This window comes from Aegilops tauschii, chromosome 6 (assembly GCF_002575655.3).
Source record: "Aegilops tauschii subsp. strangulata cultivar AL8/78 chromosome 6, Aet v6.0, whole genome shotgun sequence".
Lineage (NCBI taxonomy): Eukaryota > Viridiplantae > Streptophyta > Magnoliopsida > Poales > Poaceae > Aegilops > Aegilops tauschii.
In genome coordinates, this window is record NC_053040.3 from 374465095 (window position 1) to 374476911 (window position 11817).

Below are 11817 nucleotides of genomic sequence, written 5' to 3' on the forward strand. Positions count from 1 at the left end.
GGGGGTCCACCGGGAGGGGCCACCAGCCCCGAAGGGCCCTATGGGCTGTATGTGGAGAGGGACCAGCCCCTTAGTGGGCTGGGCGCCTTCCCCCCAAGGCCCATGCGCCTAAGGGTTTGGGGGAACCCTAAGGGGAGGCGCCCCCCTTGCCTTGGGGGGCAAGGCAACCCCCCTGGCCGCCGCCCCCTCCTCAGATTGGATCTGAGGGGGCCGGCCCCCCTCTCCCTTGCCCCTATATATATGTGGGGGGTGGGAGGGCAGCAGCAACCCAAGTCTTGGCGCAGGCCTCCCCCTCTTCCATGTCTTCCTCCTCTCCCGCGGTGCTTGGCGAAGCCCTGCGGGATTGCCACGCTCCTCCATCACCACCACGCCGTTGTGCTGCTGCTGGACGGAGTCTTCCCAACCTCTCCCTCTCTCCTTGCTGGATCAAGGCGTGGGAGACGTCACCGGGCTGCACGTGTGTTGAACGCGGAGGCACCGTTCTTCGGTGCTTAGATCGGAATCAACCGCGATCTGAATCGCTACGAGTACGACTCCTTCATCCGCGTTCTTGCAACGCTTCCGCATTGCGATCTACAAGGGTATGTAGATGCACTCCCCTTCCCCTCGTTGCTAGATTACTCCATAGATTGATCTTGGTGATGCGTAGAAAATTTTGAATTTCTGCTACGTTCCCCATCAGTGGCATCATGAGCTAGGTCTATGCGTAGTTTCTATGCACGAGTAGAACACAAAGTAGTTTTGGGCGTCGATGTTGTCAATTTACTTGCCGTTACTAGTCTTATCTTGATTCGGCGGCATCGTGGAATGAAGCGGCCCGGACCGACCTTACACGTACACTTACGTGAGACAGGTTCCACCGACTGACATGCACTAGTTGCATAAGGTGGCTAGCGGGTGTCTGTCTCTCCCACTTTAGTCGGATCGGATTCGATGAAAAGGGTCCTTATGAAGGGTAAATAGAAATTGGCATATCACGTTGTGGCTTTTGCGTAGGTAAGAAACGTTCTTGCTAGAATTCCATAGCAGCCACGTAAAACATGCAACAACAATTAGTGGACATCTAACTTGTTTTTGCAGGGTATGCTATGTGATGTGATATGGCCAAAAGGATATGATGAATGATATATGTGATGTATGAGATTGATCATGTTCTTGTAATAGGAATCACGACTTGCATGTCGATGAGTATGACAACCGGCAGGAGCCATAGGAGTTGTCTTGATTTATTGTATGACCTGCGTGTCAATGATAACGCCATGTAATTACTTTACTTTATTGCTAACCGTTAGCCATAGTAGTAGAAGTAATAGTTGGCGAGACAACTTCAGAAAGACACGATGATGGAGATCATGGTGTCATGCCGGTGACGAAGGTGATCATGCCGCGCCTCGAAGATGGAGATCAAAGGCGCAAGATGATATTGGCCATATCACGTCACTTTATGATTTGCATGTGATGTTTGTCATGTTTACATCTTATTTGCTTAGAACGACGGTAGCATAAATAAGATGATCCCTCACTAAAAATTTCAAGAGACGTGTTCCCCCTAACTGTGCACCGTTGCGAAGGTTCGTTGTTTCGAAGCACCACGTTATGATCGAGTGTGATAGATTCTAACGTTCGAATACAAAGGGTGTTGACGAGCCTAGCATGTACAGACATGGCCTCGGAACACATGCGAAACACTTAGGTTGACTTGATGAGTCTAGCATGTACAGACATGGCCTCGGAACACAAGAGATCGAAAGGTCGAACATGAGTCGTATAGTAGATGCGATCAATATGGAGATGTTCACCGATGATGACTAGTCCGTCTCACGTGATGATCGGACACGGCCTAGTTTGACTCGGATCATGTATCACTTAGATGACTAGAGGGATGTCTATCTGAGTGGGAGTTCATTAAATAATCAGATGAACTTCATTATCATGAACATAGTCAAAAGGTCTTTGCAAATTATGTCATAGCTTACGCTTTAGCTCTACTGTTTAAGATATGTTCCTAGAGAAAATTTAGTTGAAAGTTGATAGTAGCAATTATGCGGACTGGGTCCGTAAACTGAGGATTGTCCTCATTGCTGCACAGAAGGCTTATGTCCTTAATGCACCGCTCGGTGTGCTGAACCTCAGCGCCGTCTGTAGATGTTGCGAAACATCTGACATACACGTTTTGATGACTACATGATAGTTCAGTGCGTAATGCTAACGGTTTAGAATTGTGGCACCAAAGACGTTTTTGAAACGTCACAGAACATATGAGATGTTCCGAAGACTGAAATTGGGATTTCAGACTAGTGCCCACGTCAAGAGGTATGAGACCTCTGACAAGTTTCTTAAGCCTGCAAACTAAGGGAGAAAAGCTCAATCGTTGAGCATGTGCTCAGATTGTCTGAGTACTACAATCACTTGAATCGAGTGGGAGTTAATCTTCCAGATGAGATAGTGATGGTTCTCCATAGTCACTGCCACCAAGCTATTAGAGCTTCGTGATGAACTATAACATATCGGGGATAGACATGATGATCCTTGAGCAACTCGCGATGTTTGACACCGCGAAAGTAGAAATCAAGAAGGAGCATAAATTGTTGATGGTTAGTAAAACCACTAGTTTCTAGAAGGGCAAGGGCAAAAGGGATACTTCATGAAACAGCAAATCATTTGCTGCTCTAGTGAAAAATCCCAAGGTTGAACCCAAACCCGAGACTAAGTGCTTCTGTAATGAGGGGAACGGTCACTGAAGCAGAACTACCCTAGATACTTGGTAGATGAGAAGGCAGGCAAGGTCGACAGAAGTATATTGGATATACATTATATGAATGTGTACTTTACTAGTACTCCTAGCAACACCAGGGTATTAGATACCGGTTCGGTTGCTAAGTGTTAGTAACTCAAAATAAAAGCTGCGGAATAAACGGAGACTAGCTAAAGGTGAGATGACGATATGTGTTGGAAGTGTTTCCAAGGTTGATGTGATCAAGCATCGCATGCTCCCTCTACCATCGAGATTGGTGTTAAACCTAAATAATTGTTATTTGGTGTTTGCGTTGAGCATAAACATGATTGGATTATGTTTATCGCAATACGGTTATTCATTTAAGGAGAATAATGGTTACTCTGTTTATTTGAATAATACCTTCAATGGTGTTGCACCTAAAATGAATCTCGATCGCAGTGATACACATGTTCGTGCCAAAAGATATAAAATAGTAATGATAGTACCACATACTTGTGGCACTGCCATTTTGAGTCATATTGGTATAGAACGCATGAAGAAGCTCCATGTAGATGGATCTTTGGACTCACTCATTTTTGAAAAGATTGAGACATGCGAACCATGTCTATTGGTATATATGCATGAAGAAACTCCATGCAGATGGATCGTTTGGACTCACTTGATTTTGAATCACGTGAGACATGCAAATCATACCACATGGGCAAGATGACTGAAAGGCCTCGTTTTCAGTAAGATGGAACAAGAGAGCAACTTGTTGGAAGTAATACATCTGATGTGTGCAGTCCAATGAGTGCTGAGGCACGCAGTGGATATCGATATGTTCTTACTTCACAGATGATTTGAGTAGATGCTGAGTGTATTTACTTGATGAAACACAAGTCTGAATTATTGAAAGGTTCAATTAATTTCAGAGTGAAGTTGAAGATCGTCGTGACAAGAGGATAAAATGTCTATGATATGATCATAGAGATATCTGAGTTACGAGTTTGGCACACAATTAAGACATTGTGGAAAGTGTTTTACAATTAATACCGCCTGGAACACCACAGTGTGATGGTGTGTCCGAACATCATAACTGCACCCTATTGGATATGGTGCATACCATGATGTCTCTTTACCACTATCGTTTATGGGTTAGGCATTAGAGACAACCGCAATCACTTTAAATAGGGCACCACGCAATTCCGTTAAGACGACACCGTTTAGAGAAACCTAAGTTATCGTTTCTTAAAAGTTTGGGGCTGCGACGCTTATGTGAAAAAGTTTCAGGCTGATAAGCTCGAACCCAAAGCGGATAAATGCATCTTCATAGAATACCCAAAACAGTTGGGTATACCTCCTATTTCAGATCTGGAAGCAAAAGTAATTGCTTCTAGAAACGAGTCCTTTCTCGAGGAAAAGTTTCTCTCGAAAGAATTGAGTGGGAGGATGGTGGAGACTTGATAAGGTTATTGAACCGTCACTTCAACTAGTGTGTAGCAGGGCACAGGAAGTTGTTCCTGTGGCACCTACACCAATTGAAGTGGAAGCTTATGATAGTGATCATGAAACTTCGGATCAAGTCACTACCAAACCTCGTAGATCGACAAGGATATGTACTACTCCTGAGTGGTATGGTAATCCTGTCTTAGATATCATGTTGTTAGACAATACTGAACCTACGAGCTATGGAGAAGCGATGGTGGGCCCATATTCCGACAAATGGTTAGAAGCCATGAAATCTGAGATAGGATCCATGTATCAGAACAAAGCATGGACTTTGGTGAACTTGCCCGATGATCGGCAAGCCATTGAGATAAATGGATCTTTAAGAAGAAGACGGACATGGACAGTAATGTTACCGTCTATGAAGCTCGACTTGTAGCAAAGAGTATTTTCACAAGTTCAAGGAGTTCACTACGATGAGATTTTCTCATCCGTAGTGTTAGCATTAGCTGCATTTATGAAATCTGGCAGATGGATGTCAAAACAAGTTTCCTTACCAGTTTTCGTAAGGAAAGGTTGTATGTGATACAATCAGAAAGGTTTTGTCGATCCTAAGGATGCTAAAAGGTATGCTAGCTCCAGCGATCCTTCCATGGACTAGAGCAAGCATCTCGGAGTCAGAATATACGCTTTGATGGAGTGATCAAAGTTTTTGGGTTTATACAAAGTTTGTTAGAAACTTGTATTTACAATAAAGTGAGTCGGAGCGCTACAACATTTCTGATAAGTATATGTGAATGACATATTGTTGATCCGAAATGATGTAAAATTTCTGGAAAGCATAAAGGGTTGTTTGAAAGGAGTTTTTCAAAGGAAGACCTAGATAAAGCTGCTTACATATTGGGCATCAAGATCTATAGAGATAGATCAAGACGCCTGATGATACTTTCAAAGAACGCACACCTTGACATGATTTTGAAAGAGTTCAAAATAGGTCAGCAAAGAAGGAGTTCTTGGCTGTGTTACAAGGTGTGAGTATTGAGTAAGACTCAAGACCTGACCACAACAGGAGAGAGAGAAAGGACGAAGGTCGTCCCCTATGCTTTAGACGTAGGCTCTACAGTATGCTATGCTGTGTACCGCACATGAAGTGTGCCTTGCCATGAGTTGGTCAAGGGGTACAATAGTGATCCGGGAATGGATCACATGACAGCGGTCGAACTTATCCTTAGTATCTAGTGGACTAAGGAATTTTCTCGATTATGGAGGTGAAAAGGAGTTCGTCGTAAAGGGTTACGTCGATGCGAACTTTGACACTAATCCGGATGACTCTGAGTAGTAAACCGGATTCGTATAGTAGAGCAGTTATTTGAAATGGCTCCAAGTAGCGCGTGGTAGCATCCACAAGATGACATAGATATTCGTAAAGCACACACGGATCTGAAAGGATCAGACCCGTTGACTAATAACCTCTCTCACAAGCATAACATGATCAAACCAGAACTCATTGAGTGTTAATCACATAGTGATGTGAACTAGATTGTTGACTCTAGTAAACTCTTTGGATGTTGGTCACATGGTGATGTGACCTGTGAGTGTTAATCACATGGTGATGTGAACTAGATTATTTACTCTAGTGCAAGTGGGAGACTGTTGGAAATATGCCCTAGAGGCAATAATAAATTGGTTATTATTATATTTCCTTGTTCATGATAATCGTTTATTATCCATGCTAAAATTGTATTGATAGGAAACTCAGATACATGTGTGGATACATAGACAACACCATGTCCCTAGTAAGCCTCTAGTTGACTAGCTCGTTGATCAATAGATGGTTACGGTTTCCTGACCATGGACATTGGATGCCGTTGATAACGGGATCACATCATTAGGAGAATGATGTGATGGACAAGACCCAATCCTAAGCCTAGCACAAGATCGTGTAGTTCGTATGCTAAGAGCTTTTCTAATGTCAAGTATCATTTCCTTAGACCATGAGATTGTGCAACTCCCGGATACCGTAGGAATGCTTTGGGTGTACCAAATGTCACAACGTAACTGGGTGGCTATAAAGGTGCACTACAGGTATCTCCGAAAGTGTCTGTTGGGTTGGCACGATTCGAGACTGGGATTTGTCACTCCGTGTAAACGGAGAGGTATCTCTGGGCCCACTCGGTAGGACATCATCATAATGTGCACAATGTGACCAAGGAGTTGATCACGGGATGATGTGAGTTACGGAACGAGTAAAGAGACTTGCTGGTAACGAGATTGAACAAGGTATCGGGAATACCGACGATCGAATCTCGGGCAAGTAACATACCGATTGACAAAGGGAATTGTATACGGGATTGATTGAATCCCCGACATCGTGGTTCATCCGATGAGATCATCATGGAACAATTGGGAGCCAACATGGGTATCCAGATCCTGCTGTTGGTTATTGGCCGGAGAACGTCTCGGTCATGTCTGCATGGTTCCTGAACCCGTAGGGTCTACACACTTAAGGTTCGATGATTCTAGGGTTATAGGGAATAGATATACGTGGTTACTGAATGTTGTTCGGAGTCCCGGATGAGATCCCGGATGTCACGAGGAGTTCCGGAATGGTCCGGAGGTAAAGATTTATATATGGGAAGTCCCGTTTTGGCCACCGGAAGAGTTTCGGGCGTCACCGGTAATGTACCGGGACCACCGGAGGGTTCCGGGGGTCCACCGGGAGGGGCCACCAGCCCTGAAGGGCCCTATGGGCTGTCTGTGGAGAGGGACCAGCCCCTTAGTGGGCTGGGCGCCTTCCCCCCCAAGGCCCATGCGCCTAAGGGTTTGGGGGAACCCTAAGGGGAGGCGCCCCCCTTGCCTTGGGGGGCAAGGCAACCCCCCTGGCCGCCGCCCCCTCCTCAGATTGGATCTGAGGGGGCCGGCCCCCCTCTCCCTTGCCCCTATATATATGTGGGGGTGGGAGGGCAGCAGCAACCCAAGTCTTGGCGCAGCCCTCCCCCTCTTCCATGTCTTCCTCCTCTCCCGCGGTGCTTGGCGAAGCCCTGCGGGATTGCCACGCTCCTCCATCACCACCACGCCGTTGTGCTGCTGCTGGACGGAGTCTTCCCAACCTATCCCTCTCTCCTTGCTGGATCAAGGCGTGGGAGACGTCACCGGGCTGCACGTGTGTTGAACGCGGAGGCACCGTTCTTCGGTGCTTAGATCGGAATCAACCGCGATCTGAATCGCTACGAGTACGACTCCTTCATCCGCGTTCTTGCAACGCTTCCGCATCGCGATCTACAAGGGTATGTAGATGCACTCCCCTTCCCCTCGTTGCTAGATTACTCCATAGATTGATCTTGGTGATGCATAGAAAATTTTGAATTTCTGCTACGTTCCCCATCACGACCCGTACTGGATCGGGGGCTCGACCCCGCGGCGCCCCAAGCCCCGACGTCGCGCCGCCGCCGCTCGCCATCGTCTCCGTCGCGTCGTCCTCGACCTCCACCCCGCGCCCATTGCCCCGTGCCCTACAACCCCTCGTGAGGCCCCCTCCTTCTCCTCTGCCTTGCTCCTGCCGCGCATCGGGCGCGCTCACGGCCGCGGCCTCGTCCCACGCTCGCGCCTCGCTCTCCCCGCTCTACGCCTCGTGCGCTCCCGTGCTGCTCTTCCCACTTCCCGCACAGCCGCGCGCTTGTCGCCTCGCAGGTCCGCTCCTGCTCAATCTCCGGCACAGCCGCGTCGCACCTCGCGCCTGTTGGAAATATGCCCTAGAGGCAATAATAAATGGTTATTATTATATTTCTTTGTTCATGATAATTGTCTATTGTTCATGCTATAATTGTGTTATCCGGAAATCGTAATACATGTGTGAATACATAGACCACAACGTGTCCCTAGTAAGCCTCTAGTTGACTAGCTCGTTGATCAACAGATAGTCATGGTTTCCTGACTATGGACATTGGATGTCATTGATAACGGGATCACATCATTAGGAGAATGATGTGATGGACAAGACCCAATCCTAAGCATAGCTCAAAGATCGTGTAGTTCGTTTGCTAGAGCTTTTCCAATGTCAAGTATCTTTTCCTTAGACCATGAGATCGTGCAACTCCCGGATACTGTAGGAGTGCTTTGGGTGTGCCAAACGTCACAACGTAACTGGGTGACTATAAAGGTACACTACGGGTATCTCCGAAAGTGTCTGTTGAGTTGGCACGGATCGAGACTGGGATTTGTCACTCCGTATGACGGAGAGGTATCTCTGGGCCCACTCGGTAATGCATCATCATAATGAGCTCAATGTGACTAAGGAGTTAGTCACGGGATCATGCATTACGGTACGAGTAAAGAGACTTGCCGGTAACGAGATTGAACAAGGTATTGGGATACCGACGATCGAATCTCGGGCAAGTAACATACCGATTGACAAAGGGAATTGTATACGGGATTGATTGAATCCTCGACATCGTGGTTCATCCGATGAGATCATCGTGGAACATGTGGGAGCCAACATGGGTATCCAGATCCCACTGTTGGTTATTGACCGGAGAGGCGTCTCGGTCATGTGTGCATGTCTCCCGAACCCGTAGGGTCTGCACACTTAAGGTTCGGTGACGCTAGGGTTGTAGAGATATGAGTATGCGGAAACCCAAAAGTTGTTCGGAGTCCCGGATGAGATCCCGGACGTCACGAGGAGTTCCGGAATGGTCCGGAGGTGAAGAATTATATATAGGAAGTCCAGTTTCGGCCACCGGGAAAGTTTCGGGGGTTATCGGTATTGTACCAGGACCACCGGAAGGGTCCCGGGGGTCCACCGGGTGGGGCCACCTATCCCGGAGGGCCCCATGGGCTGAAGTGGAAAGGGAACCAGCCCTTAGTGGGCTGGGGCGCCCCCCATGGGCCTCCCCCCTGCGCCTAGGGTTGGAAACCCTAGGGTGGGGGGGCGCCCCACTTGACTTGGGGGGGAAGTTTCCCCCCTTGGCCGCCGCCCCCCCTAGATGGGTTCTTGGCCGGCGCCCCCCCTCCCAGGGGGCCTATATAAAGGGGGGAGGGCAGCAAGACGACAGCCTTTGGCGCCTCCCTCCTCCCCTGCAACACCTCTCCCTCTCGCAGAAGCTCGGCGAAGCCCTACCGAGATCCCGCTACATCCACCACCACGCCGTCGTGCTGCTGGATCTCCATCAACCTCTCCTTCCCCCTTGCTGGATCAGGAAGGAGGAGACATCGCTGCTCCGTACGTGTGTTGAACGCGGAGGTGCCGTCTGTTCGGCACTCGGTCATCGGTGATTTGGATCATGGCGAGTACGACTCCATCAACCTCGTTCATTGGAACGCTTCCGCTCGCGATCTACAAGGGTATGTAGATGCACTCCTTTCCCCTCGTTGCTAGTATACTCCATAGATGGATCTTGGTGATGCGTAGGAAATTTTAAAATTCTGCTACGATCCCCAACAGCGCCCGCCTACGCCGGGCCGCCTCGTCCCTGCTGTGCCGGTAGGCCGCGCGCGTGCCCTGCGGCCTCCCGCGCCGTGCTCCTCTGCCGCCGTGCTCGGCCTGCTGCTGTGGCCTCGGGCACGAGCGCCCGCACCCCGCGCCCGCCCTGTTAACCGCCGCCCTAACCCGCTAAGGCCCCTAGGGCCAATGACATGTGGGCCCAGCCCCAGAACAAAATGGATTAAAAAAGAAGAATAATAATAATATAATTAATAAATTAAGATAATTAATTAACTTAATTAATCATGTTAATTAATCTAATTAACCCTATTAATTAACCATAATTATTTGATTAGATAAACGGTCTATGATAGTGGGACCCACCCGTCAGCTTGACTGGTCAACGGTCAAACTGATCGCTGATGTCATGCTGACGTCATAAATGCAATTTTGAATTAAAATAATCTGCTAATTCTAGAAAATGATTTAAAACTTTAGAAATTAATATAAAATAATCTGTAACTCGGATGAAAATACTTTGTACATGAAAGTTGCTCAGAACGACGAGACGAATCCAGTTACGCAGCCCGTTCGTCCGCCACACATCCCTAGCATAGCAAACTCGCAACTTTCCCCGTCCGGTTCATCTATCCGAAAACGCGAAACACTGGGGATACTTTCCCGGATGTTTCCCCCCTTCGCCGGTATCACCGCCTACTGTAGGGTAACGCAGCAGAAAACAAAAAATTTCCGACCTAAGCACCAGCCCAGGACCACTATGGAGACTGCATACATGGTTTGACCTTTTTCGTTACCGACTCGTAGCGCAGCGGGAAGTAGAGTCGATGACGATCGGCGGTGCAGATCCCCGCAGTTAGGATTTACAACCTCCCAACCGCGAGGATGTATACCCTCATCTGCTCCTCAAACAACCCTCCGAGAGGCGGTCGAACAGCCCCCCTGGACGGTGTCGCGGACAGCCCTTCGGGAGGACCTTCGAAACTCGAACGGTCACTCGGACAGCCCTTCGGGAGGACCTTCGAAACTCGGACGGTCACATGGACAGCCCTTCGGGATGAGTGTGGAGGGCTGCCCCTCCACCTCTATTTATAGGAAATCCCAAGGGGGTAGGGTAGTTTCACAAAAAACCCAAAATGCACATGAATGAAGTCCTTCCATAAGGACCTAGGAGTGAAACCAATGAACAAGAGGGTCCCCAAGGGGGGATACCCCATGTGGCCGGCCACACGCTGTTGACGACCCCTCCTTCTGGCCAGAGCAACCAGGCAAGCCCCCCCCTTGATCACCAGATATCGCCTATTCTTCTCTATACTGCTTGCATTAGAGTAGTGTAGCATGTTACTGATTTCGGTTAATCCTATTCTGTTGCATAGCCTGTCATTGTTGCTACAGTTGTTACCCTTACCTGCTATCCTACTGCTTAGTATAGGATGCTAGTGTTCCATCAGTGGCCCTACACTCTTGTCCGTCTGCCATGCTATACTACTGGGCCGTGATCACTTCGGGAGGTGATCACGGGTATATACTATATACTTTATATACATGACACATGTGGTGACTAAAGTCGGGTCAGCTCGTTGAGTACCCGCAAGTGATTTTGATGAGGGGGCTGAAAGGACAGGTGGCTCCATCCCGGTAGAGGTGGGCCTGGGTTCCTGACGGCCCCCGACTGTTACTTTGTGGCGGAGCGACAGGGCAGGTTGAGACCACCTAGGAGAGAGGTGGGCCTGGCCCTAGTCGGCGTTCGCAGATACTTAACACGCTTAACGAGATCTTGGTATTTGATCTGAGTCTGGCCATTTGGTCTATACGCACTAACCAACTACGCGGGAACAGTTATGGGCACTCGGCGTCGTGGTATCAGCCGAAGCTCTTTTTGACGTCAGCGACTGAGTGGCGCGCGCCGCATTGGACCGTAAGCTCGCGCTTGTATTAAGGGGGCTAGGTCTGCTTCCGGCCGCGTACGCAACATGCAGGTGTGCAATGGGCGATGGGCCCAGACCCCTGTGCGCATAGGATTTAGACCGGCGTGCTGACCTCTCTGTTGAGCCTAGGTGGGGCTGCGACGTGTTGATCTTCCGCGGCCGGGCATGACCCAGGAAAGTGTGTCCGGCCAAAGGGGATCGAGCGTGTTGGGTTATGTGGTGCACCCCTGCAGGGAAGTTTATCTATTCGAATAGCCGTGTCCCTCGGTAAAAGGACGACCCGGAGTTGT